The sequence below is a fragment of the Alligator mississippiensis genome, chromosome 3 (assembly GCF_030867095.1).
Source record: "Alligator mississippiensis isolate rAllMis1 chromosome 3, rAllMis1, whole genome shotgun sequence".
Lineage (NCBI taxonomy): Eukaryota > Metazoa > Chordata > Crocodylia > Alligatoridae > Alligator > Alligator mississippiensis.
In genome coordinates, this window is record NC_081826.1 from 79149583 (window position 1) to 79164335 (window position 14753).

At 47.2% G+C, this 14753-nt stretch overlaps 1 protein-coding gene across 17 annotated transcripts in view; it reads right to left on the reverse strand.

Annotated features, from left to right (window-relative positions):
- DTNA (dystrobrevin alpha) overlaps positions 1-14753 on the reverse strand; it is a 395888-nt gene that overhangs the window by 247042 nt on the left and 134093 nt on the right. The window lies entirely within an intron of this gene.

Below are 14753 nucleotides of genomic sequence, written 5' to 3' on the forward strand. Positions count from 1 at the left end.
CCTGCCCTCAGCTTCTCCCTCTCTAGTTACTCCTAGAACACAGCTAACAGGTCTGGGCTTAGTCCCAAAAAGTCTTTTAAAATTCTGCTAGGAGCCTGTCATGCCCTAGGGCCTTCCCTGTCTTGAAGGTATGGGTTGCCTCCCATAGTTTTTCCAAAAGCCATGCCTTCTTCAGCTGACGCTTCACTGTCCTTCAAGCTCACCTCTAACCTAGCTAAAAGGAGTTGAGGGGTCCCTAATGCAACACTCTGCTGGAGTATAAATTTTGGTAAAACTCCTTCACCACACTTAGTATCTCTCCTGTCTTTGTTAGTTGTACTACCCTCTTGTCCTGCACTGCTGTAATACTTTTTTCCTCTTCTTCAGGTATAATAAAAGAACCAATCTTTTCTTTCTTCCATAAAAGGAAGATGTTTCTCTATCCTTTCTCTCTAAACCATTGCTTCAATAGACTGTGTATCCCTAATTTCCTCTGCAACCAGGAATCCCTTTGCTGCCAGTAGTAGGAGATGCTACAGTCTCCACTGCAATCTCATAAATCTCTTCCACTTCACCAAGGCCCTTCTTATCCCCACATTCTCAAAGAAGGCTATTTTTTTTCTTTAACATCTTCCTACCATCTTACTCTGTTTGTATACAGTCCTTTAATCGCTCCCCATTTTTCATAGTGGCTTTTATACCATCTGCACACTTGTTTGTCTTCCAGTAGTCATGTATTTAACTTCTACTGCCTTCTGTCTGGTATTCCTTGCTCTCCCCACTTTCAACCCTGTCCTCAGCAGCAGGTGGTCAGAGAAGACTTGTATTCTCTCTCCCACTGGAACTTTCCAGTCCACAAACCCCCAAAATGAAGTCTACGCAGAACCATGAGCAGCCCACTGCATCCATTCTAGAAAACCTACTCTCAACTCCAGGCACTGCCTTTTGCGTGTCCTGTAGTTTACGCTCCACTACCATCCTTGCCAGTATCTGTGAGGACCTATCTAATCCTGAGATGTTGCTCTCCATCCAATCCCTTTCCTCCAATATACAATTAAAATCTCCAACCAGTGTTAGGGGAGTGTTCTTGGTAGGAGGATTGTCAGTTCTTCTAAGAGGACACAGTGTGCCTCCCCCTCTGACAATGAATAAATGTTCAGTATTCTATCTTTCCCCTCCTTTCTCCCCAGTCACCTGTAACACTCTTCCCCCAATTATCCCTGATACCTTATTAGTTGCAGCTGTAGATGTTTAATTAGTACCACCACAACTGCCGCCCTGTTTTCAGTACTGCCTGACCACATGGATGGGCCATGTTTCCATCTTCCTATGAGGTCTTTATACTCTCTCTGTCCTAAGACCCAACTTCCTGCAGGCATAACATACCTGCCTCCATCTGGTCCAAATACTGGCCCAACCCAATCCATTTCACATGGCTGTGAATGCTCCTTACATTAAATGATATTAGTGTGACGATCATATTTATCCAAGATATTGCCTACCACTCTCTAAGTCCAGGTCTAGGTCTGGGCATGACTCCATTTCTGATTCCAAACTCAAGACTGATGCTTCCTTTACCTTTTTTGCTCTTGCTGACTCTCCTCTGACTTCTCCTTTCACCACATGTATTGCAGGTGACAAACGTTGTATTTCACCATCATCCAAGAACTCTACCCCAGCAAAACTTTGGCTTCCCTCTCCAGGCCCCAATGAACCTGAGAGCTGTGGGGCTAGAAGTGGGTCGGGGGGCACTTGAAGGAAGACTCTTGTTGTCTTTTCATCTTCTTTTCTTTCCTCCTGCATCTCTGCCTCCTCTCAAACACCTGTAACTCCAGTTTCCACTTCACATATCCTCCATGCCACTCCATATCTTCATCTTCTTCCTCCTCTCTCCTCTTCCCCCGCTCCCTAGCCTTTTCCTTAACCCTTCTTGCTTCCATTCTCCCTTCCCCTATTTTTCCTATTGCATCCTCCCAATTTCCCTATTCCCCATCCCCTCTTCCTGTTCCTCGTGTCCTCTCTTCTTTCACATTACCATTCCCTTTCCTTGTTTCCTCATATCCTTCTCTCTCCCTCCCAACTTCTCCTTCTCCATGGGCCCCATCTCTCCTTCCCTCTCTGGCCTATTTTCTCCTTCCTCACCTGCTTCCTCTTCCCTCATCTGTGCCCCCTACAGTACCTAACTCCCTCCCTGCCCACTTTCCCCTGCCATACTCTCTCCATCTTGTTGTCTTTTGACTGTACTTGCAAATGATCTAGGGAAGGTACAGAACACATGACCCAATTCTCCACACAAATTATACTTCTGTTTCTTCTTACACGTTTGCACCCCGTGACCCTTTTTTCTGCATGCCATGCAAATCTGTATGGGCAAGCAACTGCCAAATGCCCCTCCTCCTTGTACCTCAATCATAATTTTGGCTGTCCATAGTAAATCACCAGTCCTCTGTAGGACCAAGGCAATTCCTGGAGGCAGGTGTCAAAACCTCACCTGCCCCTACTGAGTCTGCCCAGAATAATACCCAGGTTCTCTAGGCCCCAGTCAATACCCCATCCAGGTCTTGCACCTTGTCCATGTTCTCTACTCTCTTGCCATGCCTTGATAGTGACAATCTTATATCTTCCTCTTCAATAAAATCTACATACATCTTAATTATGACTACTCTCTCAGGTGTCCTTGACAGACTCTAAATCAAAATCTGCCAGGATGGGGTCTTTCTACAATTCTTTACAGGTCTCCCAGAAGTTTCAATAGGCTGTCTTATCCTAAAAGTTACCTCCCAAGTTGCTGGGCATTTGGATTAGGCAATTCATATCAAGTGCCCAAACCTTCAGCATCCCCTACAGTATCAGCCTGCTGACATCTAGCTGAGTCATCTCTAGCTTTGAAATGCCAGAGCAAAAACCTTGCCTCGTAGAGATATTTACACAGAACTCCTTTCTTCTCCTGACTCTCATCCACTGTCCTGCAACAGGTGCAGTCCATCCTGTCTTTTTCCTTCTCATCATTCCAAATGTTGCTGCTGCTGTTACTGCCACTGCTGCTCCAGCTGCCACCACCAATCCCTCCTGTACCTTCTAGCCAGACCAAGGCATCGTGCACAGACCGAGTGTGGGAAACTTTCTTTTTTTTTTTTTTTAAAAGGAAAAATTTTCATGTCCCAAGTCAAATCAGCCATATCAATTCCAAATCTGAGAGTCTTTCAAGAACCATATGTGGCCCTGCTACTGGCAAGCATTCTCCACCCCCACCTGGGGCTTCAGATGCTTCCAAATCCTTTGGCAGTCATCCTACATGCAGGCCCAAGCCCTGAGGCATGGGATTTGGATGCTCACAAGTTTTGCTTGCCCTCAGCCATATGGCCATAAGAACAAGCTGGGGCGGAGTTCCCCATTTCCATAAAGTCGGTGTGTAGCTGAGATCCTCCCACTAGAAGTGGCCAATGGGAAGTTAACTATGAGGCTCTTGTAGGGAGTCCTGTCTGCAAGCAAAGAAGGGTGCAACCCTCTGCTACACAGTGTTGTTTTAATTGTATTACTTCAGTCAGGGTATTTCCCCTACCACCATCATGGTCATAGTATTTTCCCTACCCCAAGGCTAGGTTAGGGCAGCCCATCTGAATAAAATTGATGCTAGTGCCCATTGTGTGTAGTCTTCCTCAGCACCAATTCTTTCTAAAGTCATGGTGAGCCACTATGCTGAATACATTTTTACTTTACTCCCACAGCTGAGCTGTGCCTTTCTTTCCCATTTTCAATGATTTCTGTTTCTTTACCAGTCTTAAATGTCTGGCAAACAATACCAAAAGGGGCACCAAACAGCTCACCCAGAATCCCTCTGTTGCTCCCTCCCCCTCAGCCTGTCATATACGATTAGCGTGGCCCTGCCCTGCATGAGGTGGAGCTGAATCAGGTTACTCTGCACCTCATCTGCATACAGATTTTTGGAGGATCCCAGGATTCATGATAGGAACATCTGGTTCTGGTCATGATCGGGAGGCTAATTACCACCTGACTCCTTTGAGGTGGAAGTGGGGAGGAGTATTTGGAGTACATACACATACTGAGCAGTGCTGAGCTGTGGAGTCACCATGGCTTAAAATAGTGTGGACTCCACTGGGGCCCAGCCCAATGAACTACATGGTATATCACGAGCCTTTTGGCTTTGAATGAATATCATACCTAGTTTGTATGATATAAAAATAGGTACAGGTTTTCCTCAATTTATGCGTGTTCCATATATGCAAATTCACTCTTATGCAATCACCCATTTTCTACCCAAGATTCTTTATATGTGAGGTAAATTCACTCTTATGCAATTGGGGCTCCATTTGTCCCCACTCACCCTAGCCCCTGGGCTGCACCCTGCCATGGTGCAGGCAGGTGGTGTTGGCTGGTCCCGGGTCTGGTGCAACAGCTGGGCTGAGTGGAAAGGAGAGGAGCCCTGGGAGGTTTGGGGCATGGTGCAGCCCAGTAGCTACAGGCAGCTGGCATTGGCTGCTCCTGCGGCTGCTGCAGCAGGGACTGGGGTGAGCGGGGAGAAAGGGAGGCCCTGGGCTGCAGCAGGAACTGTGAGGGGATGCAGGGCATAGGATGGAGGGAGCATAGCTCTTGGTGTTATGCACTCCCCAGAAGGAATCCGGGCCTGGGAACTGTGCCAGGCTCTTCTCAGGGGGCGCAGGACCCCCAAATCTGTGTGCGGGACAACAGCAGGCTGCCATTGCAGGCTGGGGCTGATGGCACCACCAGGCTCTCCCTGGTGTTCAGTGGACAGGTTGGGGGGCCTATGGCAAATTTGGGGTGGCCGCAGCCCCTCTCCCAGCGCCACTGCTGCCCGCCTGAAGCACTGGAAAGAGCCCAGTGCCAATGTCGACCCCAGCCTTGCTTGCAGGAATGAGGTGGCAGTGCCTGAAGGTGGGCTGCTGTCACCCCAAAATTTTCCATAGCCCCCCCCAACCTGCCTGCCAAGTGCCAGGGACAGCCCGGTGGCACCACCTGCCCCAGCCTGCAGCAGTAGTCTGCTGCTGTCCCGTGTGCAGATCCAGGGGCCCGCACCCCTTGGGAAGAGCCTGGCACAGGCCCCCAGCCCAGGGGGCACGTAGCAGCAACAGCCATGGCTCCCCGTCCCACGGCCCCCTGTCTTGTGCTCCGCACCCACTCACAGTTCCCTCCATTTTGCTGCCTGCTGCAGCCCAGGGAGCTGTTGAGGGGCTGCACTGTGCCCCTCCCCTCACCCCTTCCCTAGTCCCAGCCTCATTCCCTCCTCCCCGCACCACCATGGGAATGTATCCCTATTTGTTACATTATAAAGTGGGTTTGCTTTATGTGAATTCGATGTATGCACTGTTCTCTGGGAACGCATGTACCACATAAATCAAGGGAAACCTGTATAAAAGTGCTGCTTAAAAGTGTATTTACAGAGTACCTGTGCTAAAACTTGCAGCTGTTTAAAAAAAGATAAAACATATCAATTCTGAATGAACTGCCTATATGCACATTGTTACAGTCATGTTTATTTCAAAACTAGTGTTTTACAATTTGCCCCTCATTTCCACGTGCTTAGGGAGGGCAGCATCTGACAGTAAAGGGGTGAAGGTGAGTGTGTGGGGGAGGAATGAGGCTGCAGGCAGTAGAAATTGGGTGGGCAGAGGACAAGGGTGCTATCTGACCCCCAGAGTTATCTTCCTGCTTTAGCAGTAGGAGAGTGACAAATTCAAAGGAAACCTCCAAAAAACCCAGATTCTATAAAGAATAAAAACAAATTGAAAATAATAACAAATTTATAAATTGTCCCTATATAGAATCTACCTATTGGAGGGTCATCTTATATTCAAGTAAACATGATAATAATACCTGAGAAAGGAGAAATTAGGTGCCAGTAGATTGAAGAAACATGGAAATGACTATAGGGACTAGCAGCAGAGAGGCCTGAAACTGGAAAAAGGGAGAGTTGAAGAAAATGAAATAGAGATTTTGACAGAGGAAAATATATGCATGTGTGAGGTAGGAAAGAGGAATAAATGGGTATCTGTGCTATGGGAGAACAAAGGCAGACCAGAAGGCAGGTAAATACAGGGAAGGAAAATAGCATTTGGTACAAGGGGACAAGGGGAACATAGCTGGTGGCAGACAGAAGAGAAGAGTGATCAGGATTATTCAGGCTGTCCCTGTAGTCAAGCTACCTACTACGGTTGTGCAAAGCTTTGGTAGTTGATTCGATTTGGAAGAGATTTGGCCCAATTCAGGGACCAAATCTCCAAATCTCAATTGAATCAAGAGACCAATTAAAAGCTCTGAATTCATTAGAAACATCCAAACTGATCTGGAAAAGCTTCAGGAAGATTCCACCACTTCGGAGATTCAGCCATTGACTAAACAGGCAGCTGAGACAGCTGCCTCCAGCTGGTAAATCTGTTGGTGTTGGGGGAGGGGGGAAAGAAGGGGCATGGGGGAGGGAGGCATTGGGGCTGGGACAAGCTACCTAGTGGGGGGCGGGGAGAGGCGTGTTACTTGGGGAGGTGGGGTGGGGTAGTGTGGGATGAAGGCATGGCAGCACTGATGGCGGGGGCTCTGCCAGACAGTGCACAGTGCCCTGCCAAGCCACAGTGCACCCACGCAATGGGGCAGCTGCTGCATGTGTGCCAGGAGAGGGGGCAATCCCTGCTGCCCGCCATTGGTCTGCACTACATGGGGGAGCTCTGGCATGAGTGCCCAGAGGCCCCAGTCACCACTGCTGCAGCTGGTGAGTGCGGGGCTTTTTTTTTTTTTTGGCGGGGACTTGCAAATGATACTGAATACAGGTCCTAGTCCCTCGCTCTGCCTGACTCAGAAGCTGGTGCTTTCCAATCAGAAGTGAATGGTCACACCCTGAGGTACTTTAGCATACCACAGGGGTCAGCAGCATCTTTGGCTGGAGTACCAAAATCACCCCAACCTCCACCCACACCTTGACTTGGCGTGTCAGAGATGGGGGAGCCGCAAGAGGCCTGATCCTCATTGCTGGTGGTAGCTGCACGCATGCCTCTGGGTGGATGGTGGGGGAGGGGTCAGGGTTGCACTGCCCCAGTCCCTTCCCAACAATGCACTGTTAGCTGTGCATGCACCTACTGCCTCTACGGAGCTGGTGCCAGGGCTCCAGATCCCAGCACAGCTATTTTCAGCTTTCTGGCTGCAGCTGGCCCAGGCTCTGGGCAGCTACTGGCAGAAGCTGCCCAGAATCTGGGTCAATTATGGTGTGCTGAGGAAAATGGCCTCGCATGCCATGCTTTTGCATGCGTGCTGGGGGTTGTTGTTCCCTGGCATAGGACTTTACTCTTCATGATGAACTCTGAAAGGTTTTAGTTTTGTTTCAAAGCAGAATAGAAAAATAAATGAAATCTTAGAAATTTTTGCAGGACAGGGAAACCTACCCAACTCAAGCAAGGTCATTCTCTAGCTCACTCCTCACTACCATAAATACATCTTCTTCAAACCTGCATAGTCTGGTAACCTTGTTAACTTTCCTCCTCTATCCACAGGTCTTCTCAAGATAGTATGAACAGTATATTATAATCCAGAGGTGAATCCAGAGGGGGTAGGGCTTCGGAGTGCAGTTGCACCCCCCTCCCCCCCCCTTGCATTTGATTCCTGCTCCACTGAAAGTTTAAAACAAACTACCCAGCAAGAACAACTGCATTTCTATTCAGGTAATGCTGAGGGAGTCAACTGACTATAGCTCATTACCAGGGATCCACATTTTCTGTTAGTCACAGAAAAACATGGATTTTCTCTTTGAAAGGAGAAAAACATGCATTTTCTCCTTGAGAGGAGAAAAACACAGGAAACAATGGGCTTCTCCTTGCACGCTGGCAGAGTTCTAGCCTGCAAGGGGCTGCTTGGAACTGGGGAGGAGACCAATCAGGCAGGAGGCAAAATGTGCATGTGTGCACACTTACATGCACATGGCAGCTAGGCAGCGTGGTGAAGAGCAGCTTCCCATAGGGTACATCAATAGGGGGATATGGGGAGACATGTGACCCCCAGATTTTTGCGTGCACAGCAGGGATGCGGCTGCAGTCTGGCTGGACCAGCATGGGCAGGAGCTGCCTCCACAGCCCAGCAGATGGGACCCAACAAGGGAGGGCAAAGTGGGGCAGAAAGATTTGTTGCCCCTGCCAGGACCCCCCACACCAGCTGTGGCACAAGCAGCGCAAGGAGTAATGGACATGGGGGCCCCCAATGCTCTTACCTCCTTCTGCCACCAGCTGCTTGCACACCAGCCCACAGGTCTACCAAACTGCCATGGCCCAGCCACCACCACCAATCCCCTCAGGCTGCCCACACTGTCCCCCATCCCGCCTCCTCTCTGCAGTAGAACTGCCCAGCAGTGCCCTCCTGCACCAGGTCCTGCCTGCTGGGCTGTGGAGGGGACTCCTGACTGTACTAGTCTGGCCAGGCTGCAGTCCCATGTTCACGGTGGGCACACAAATCTGGGGAGTGTGTGCCCCCCCCATTCCCCTCTGACATGTCATCTATGGCATTGCCTATGATCAGGCACCCCTCCTGCCCCATACACCCCTGTTCTGTCCCACACACCAACCCCCATCCCCACAGACTGAGGGCCTGGGGCCAGTGGGTCAGGAGTGAGGGGCACCAGCAGGGCTGGAGAGGGTGCGGTGCTATGGGTCAGGAAGTGAGGGGCACTGATGGGAACAGGGGCCTATGGGTCAGGAGTGAGGGGCACCAGCAGGACCAGTGGGCTGCAAGTCAGGAGTGAGAGACACCAGCAGGGCTGTGGGGGCTGTGGCTTGGGAGCGAGGGGCACTGGCATATTACGGCTGCTCAGCATCCTAAAGCAACTGGGGGAGAGACAGGTGCAACTGGACCTGCATCCTAGTGAGGACAGGGGGCAGTGGGAGCTTTGATTTTCTGTGACAGAAAAACCAAAATCAAATGCCAAAATATATAAGTGTTAAGAATTGATCTTATTATGACCGTAAATATATCAATAAAACATTGTGTTCAACTGATACCTATATATATATAGTGGCTTTTCATTTTAATTGCTGAAAAGCATAGATTTGGGGGTTTTTAATCAGAGAATTTGGGATTTTTAAACAAAGAAAACCAGGATCCTGCTCATTACTATCTACTTGATTTCTGCTCATCTCTTCACTCCATAGTTGTAAGCAGCCCTTGATCTTCCTCTAATTAAGCTAACTTTTCTTCTATAATTATCCTGTCTATTATCACCTCCTGGAAATGTTTCTTTGCTCTCCTTATATCATGTCAAACCCACAACAAATAAGAGACAGGGAAGGGAGGGGCAGGGCTAAAAGCATGCTGAGATGTACAGTGATGTAGCTCTGAGGCAGGTGGGAGCTGCAAGTGCGAGTCAAAGAGGTAAGTTACTGAAGTGATCCTTTCTTGGTTCAAGTCCCTTGCTATGTTATTCATTGCAACAGATGACAGAGGCTGTGGGAGGCTGAACCAGCGGTGCAACAAGAGCAGTATAAAGCTGGGCACCGGTGGATGAAGGTGGTTGGTTTTCCTGGGTATGGGTGCTGCCAGCAGCTGAAGCAAGTCCTCCTCTAACCCCAAGTCTTTGTATGTTGAGCACGGGGGCAGTGGAGGCCAGCTACGGGCATGCTGTGAGCAGGCAGGAGTAGCAGTCCTCCTCTAACCCCAAGTCTTTGTATGTTGAGCACGGGGGCAGTGGAGGCCAGCTACGGGCATGCTGTGAGCAGGCAGGAGTAGCAGTGTGGGACACTTACAGCTCTGCCCCCATCAGACCCATGGTTAGGGGCTATGAGGGGCAGGGAGGGCTGTTAGGGAGATCATTTGAGGGGAGAAGAACTTTTAAGGGCTACATGGGGAGTTACAGGCACCAATGGGCTTGTGGGTTCAGGGGTGTGGGGTGAGGAGGGGTTGGGGTGTTATAGGGGCAGGGAAGTGTGAGAAGCAGATGGGGCTTGGGGCTGAGGGGGTGAAATCAAGTACGAGGGGGGCTGGGTGCAAGACAGATTTTGTGTGAGGGGAACCCTGGGAGGTGAGGGGCTGCAGTGAGGTTTGGGTGCTCAGAGGGATAGGGGAGGGCTCAGTGGGGTATGAGGCAAATGGCAAGGGGTCAGAGGGGTTGGAGCATGGTGGGGATGAGGGTACAATAGGTTTGTGGAGGCAGTGAGGGGGCAGGGCAGGACTCAGTAGAGCATGAGGGGGGTGGGCTCTGGGTTTGGGACACAATGAGGTGGGGCTAAGTGTGAAGATATGTGGGCTACTGGGGGACAAAACGGAGCTAGGAGTATTTGAGGCGGCAGGTATAACGCATAGAGAGCAGGGAGGAGCACTTTGTGCCATGGTGGAGCATCTGGGGGACCCACGTATTGGTACTGCAGGGAGCAGTTCTGTCTGTGGCCAGGCTGGGGGTAACAGTCAGCTGCATCCCCCTGGCACCAGATGTCCACCCCAACTTGGAGCTGGCAGTCATCCCCCTTCCCCCCTGGACTCAATTCTCTTGCTTTTGCTTGGATCATAAACTAAATAATATAGCCCTGGGTCCTTGGCATATCAGTGAAGTTTCTAGTTCGTTTTTAACTGGAGAACAATATCTGTTTTGTTATGGAATGATACACCATACCTTCTATGCCCTGCTTTTCAAAAGCCTAGACCTGTCCATGCCTTGAGATCCTTTTAATGGTGCTACGTAATGTTAATACTGTTAGGTGCGCAAACATGATCCACAAGAGAAACCCAGAGACATCAAAAAGGAACCCATGGCCTCACAAACATTGTGACCTATTGTGGTCTTTCTGAATTCTTCGAAAAGAATTTCTCTATTATTTTTCTGTAGTCAAAAAAGAAGTGAAAACTAAGAGCTGGCATTTTCCAAGGGGTGCCTTGAGTCTAAGAGACTGAGAAACATTGCTATAAGCATTAGTATACGGCAAGTCACCAAAGCAGCCTGTAAAGCAGGCAGCCATTTCACTCATATAAATGGCAGTAGGCATTTGCCAAATTCCATTGATTTCAATATTAAACCAAGGTTGGAGTGTTGTAGCTGTGATGGTTCATGAACTATCAAAAGGAAAGGCTTTTTTGTGATATCTTTTACTGGAATAACTATGTAGTTAGGAGATCTGTTGGACAAGCTTTTGGACATCAGGCCTTAGGCCTAAAGACAGAGGGCAGAGGCACTGCCCCACTTTGTCCTCCTGCATTGGGTCCCACCTGTTGGGCTGCGGAGGCAGCTCCTGCCCATGCTGGTCTGGCCAGGCTGCAGCCCCATGCCCACTGTGGACACACAAATCTGGCTGACACCTTATAGACTAACTTGTTTAGAAATTTGAAGCCACCATTTAAGATAAGTTAAATTGCCACCTAATTCAGAAACAGACTGTGCCTGCTGCATGTACCCCACGAAGACTCATTACCTTGTTACTCAGAGCCTGCACTCAGTCTTTCTTCAACTGTTTACACACATATGCAGATAGGAACTCCATACACTAAAATCCAGGCTTAGTTCAACATTAACACCATTGAGTAGAGGGAAAATACATAATAGGGGGCTTGTCACCATTCATTATAGGTAGGAGGAAGCAAGCCAGAACAGATGGCAATGGACAAGAGAACAAGGCACTCCTGGGGCTAAGAAAGGTGGGAGGGGTAGGGAGACTGGGACTTTTGCAGGGTTCAGGAGAGGGGAAACAGGATACAGTAGACAAGAGGCATGAGCTGGCAGCGTACTACTCTAAATGTAGAGATAGAGGAAGGCGAGAATACTTGTGAGTCACAAACGTTACAAAGCAAACGTATGCCAATTTCTCCAGTCTTCCTTGAGCTGTGTGGCTCCCATGCAACATAAACAAAATCAGCAATGAATTCTGTAAGTACTGAAGGAACTCAAATTAAGTCTACTTTATATAGGTTTCTGCTATAAATAGGTTTATTCAAATACTCCAATTACTTTGATTAAAGAGAGATAATATCCCTCAGGTCTTATTCTAGGCAGCCTGATTTACCTGTCCCTTGCTTTTCTCAGACCACAGACACAGGTAAAGGAGCAATTAACTTAGCCCACATAATACATAAAAATCTCTCTCTCTCTCTCTCTTCACAGAGGTGGTTCTAAATAAGAGAATAGCATTATTCCTTAATCAAAGTCATCACTCCCACTGTTCAGATTAACATAAAGATTAGCTGTGGGAAGCATAAATGTGGGGAACTAATTAACCAATTGGTACTTGCCCATCACTTATACAATATAGCAGAATCATGCATATATACTCAGCTTTTAACATTCCATAAGTTATACTACCAATATCAGCACAACAGAAATAGAGGAGATTAGGGAGCCAGTATTACAACTTGACTTGGATTGTACTGTTCATTGTTAGAACATAAATGACCAGAAATAAAGCAGAGTTCAAGACTAAAGCATATTTTCTTCTTTCTAACTCACTCATTTATTAAAATAGCTCTTAAATATTTTTCCCTCAACATAAAGAAGCAACAACCTCTTATTAAGACAGGCTGCTATTCTGGAGGCTGTTCATAAAAAAGAAATGTGCAGCACTCATTGCTTCTCGCACACAATTGTTAAGATGCATTCTAATAATTGAGCAATAAATCAAGTGAGCAGAAAGACTAAACCTTCCCTCTGGCTCCCTAAACCAACTGTAGATGCCTTAAGCTTCATGTCTAATAGTGCATAACCTTCATCTGAATGCCATGAAAGACAATCTACTGATAGAATAAAAGGATTCTCCAAGACTCACCTAGGCACTGTACAATGACCCCAAGTTGCATACAATGGGGAAAAAAATCCAACTGCTTTTTTTTGCCAACTGAATAATTTATTATCTGAAAGAAATCCAGACTATAGGATTATTGTACAGTACCTTAAAAACATATCTAGAACTTGCAAAAACCACATACCTCTAACAGCAAAAACAGTAAAGAGATGAATCAATACAATCACTTTACTGTTCAGATTTTGAGGTTCAGTTTCTAGACTAAGCACCTACAAAATACCCACAAGAAAATCTTTGTTTATGTTCAATATTTTCTGTTGCCTTTTTTTTGGAGGCTATATTTCTTACCCTCTCCTGAACACCTCTGTAATTCCAGTGTGCAGCACGCAGCAGCTGCTGAAGCGCATCCAGCTTAAGCCTCTTTTTCAGAATTTGGAGGATAAACAAACTCAGATGTGTTCACAAGTCGGTTAATGTTTTCTCACTACTGCTTTACTGAGACCTCAAACTGAGTGTAGGCTATTGATACAGAGCAAAATTCAAACTGAGGACCTTTGACTGTACTCCACAATGGAGTGGCATTAAGGTACAGAACCAGTTCTATCAGCACGTAGTGAGACAGATGGATTCTGCTCTTGCACCAGTATAATACAATGTGCCACTTTTATCCAGCACCTTTCTGTAAAACTGGTCTGAGCCAACTCACAAAATAAGGTTTTCCAAGATAAAATGAGTCACTCTTATTGAAACTATAATCAACACTTCATTTTTGGGAAAAGAAGACCAGAACAACCTTCTCTGTCAGCAAAACTGTATTAAGGGGGAAGGATGAAGAAAAAACTGGTATCTGGTACACAGTCCATTTCCTGTACCTTCACAATCCTGATGCAGAGGCTCAGGAATTTATGAGTAATAAGTCTAAGATTAGATAGTGGATCATAGGTTTCTACTTCCTTTAGGACTCTCTCACTCAAACACTTTGTCTGCTGAGAAGAAAAAAAAGCTAACTATAAAATATAGCAAAAGCACAAAGGGAAAATAATTGGTTATTTTTCACAGATTTCCAGTCTATACACATCTACATACACACAGAGAGTACTCAAGCCACTCGCTGCTCTACCTTGTACCTGCAGAAAATGGTTCTCAAAGACTGACTCAGGAATCCACGGAGCCCTGCTGGGGTGCATATTGCTCTTGCTCAGTCCTACCCACTTTAACATACCCCCTTTCCAGTGGGGGTCTGGGGACGTTACTGGTGACTTGGTAAATTATGTGTGTTTAAGAACTGTTTTGTGTTTAAATGAAGCAGCAAGTCACTTGGTTAGCTGTTTCATATGTATGGGGTTTTGTTTAAACAAAGGGTGAAGATTAATAATTATAAGTGAAAGAGGATGGGTAATCTTCTTTCGGGGGGGTGGGGGGGGGGTGGAATTTAGCCAAGCCATCAGGAACATCCTAGACTGTGTTGGATGTAACTTGAGAAGCAGCTACTTCTGGGGCCTTTCATGATTGATGCTCACACCTGTTAAATTGGGCAGTTTCAAACGCTCTGTTTACATTTTACTAACTTTTTCTTTTAAATACAGGTACATAATCATATGCACCTATGGCTTGCCTATCAGTACGTGTGTACCTAGACTCACACAGCTGAAAGGGACCTCATGGGTCATCTAGTGTAAACCCAGTACAAATGCAGTATGTGCTATTCCTAAGCAATACAAGGCAGATGTCTATCCAGTTTCTTCTTGGAAACCTCCACAACTTCTCTAGGCAGCTTGTTCCATTGTCCTATTGTTCTGACAGAACCGGGTTTTTTTTCTTTAATCTAAACTTGCCTGTTGGCAGTTTAAACCTATTGCTTTGTGTCCTGCCCTCTGGCAAGGAGGAATAAGGGTTCTCTCCCTTGTCTATGGCAGCCTTTCAGATATTTGAAAATTGGTCTCATGTCTCCTCTCATCATCCTTTTTTCCCAGCCCAAAATAAGCATATCTAGTTCTCTCAACCTTTCTTTGTACAGTTTCCATTCCAACCCCTCCATCATTTTTG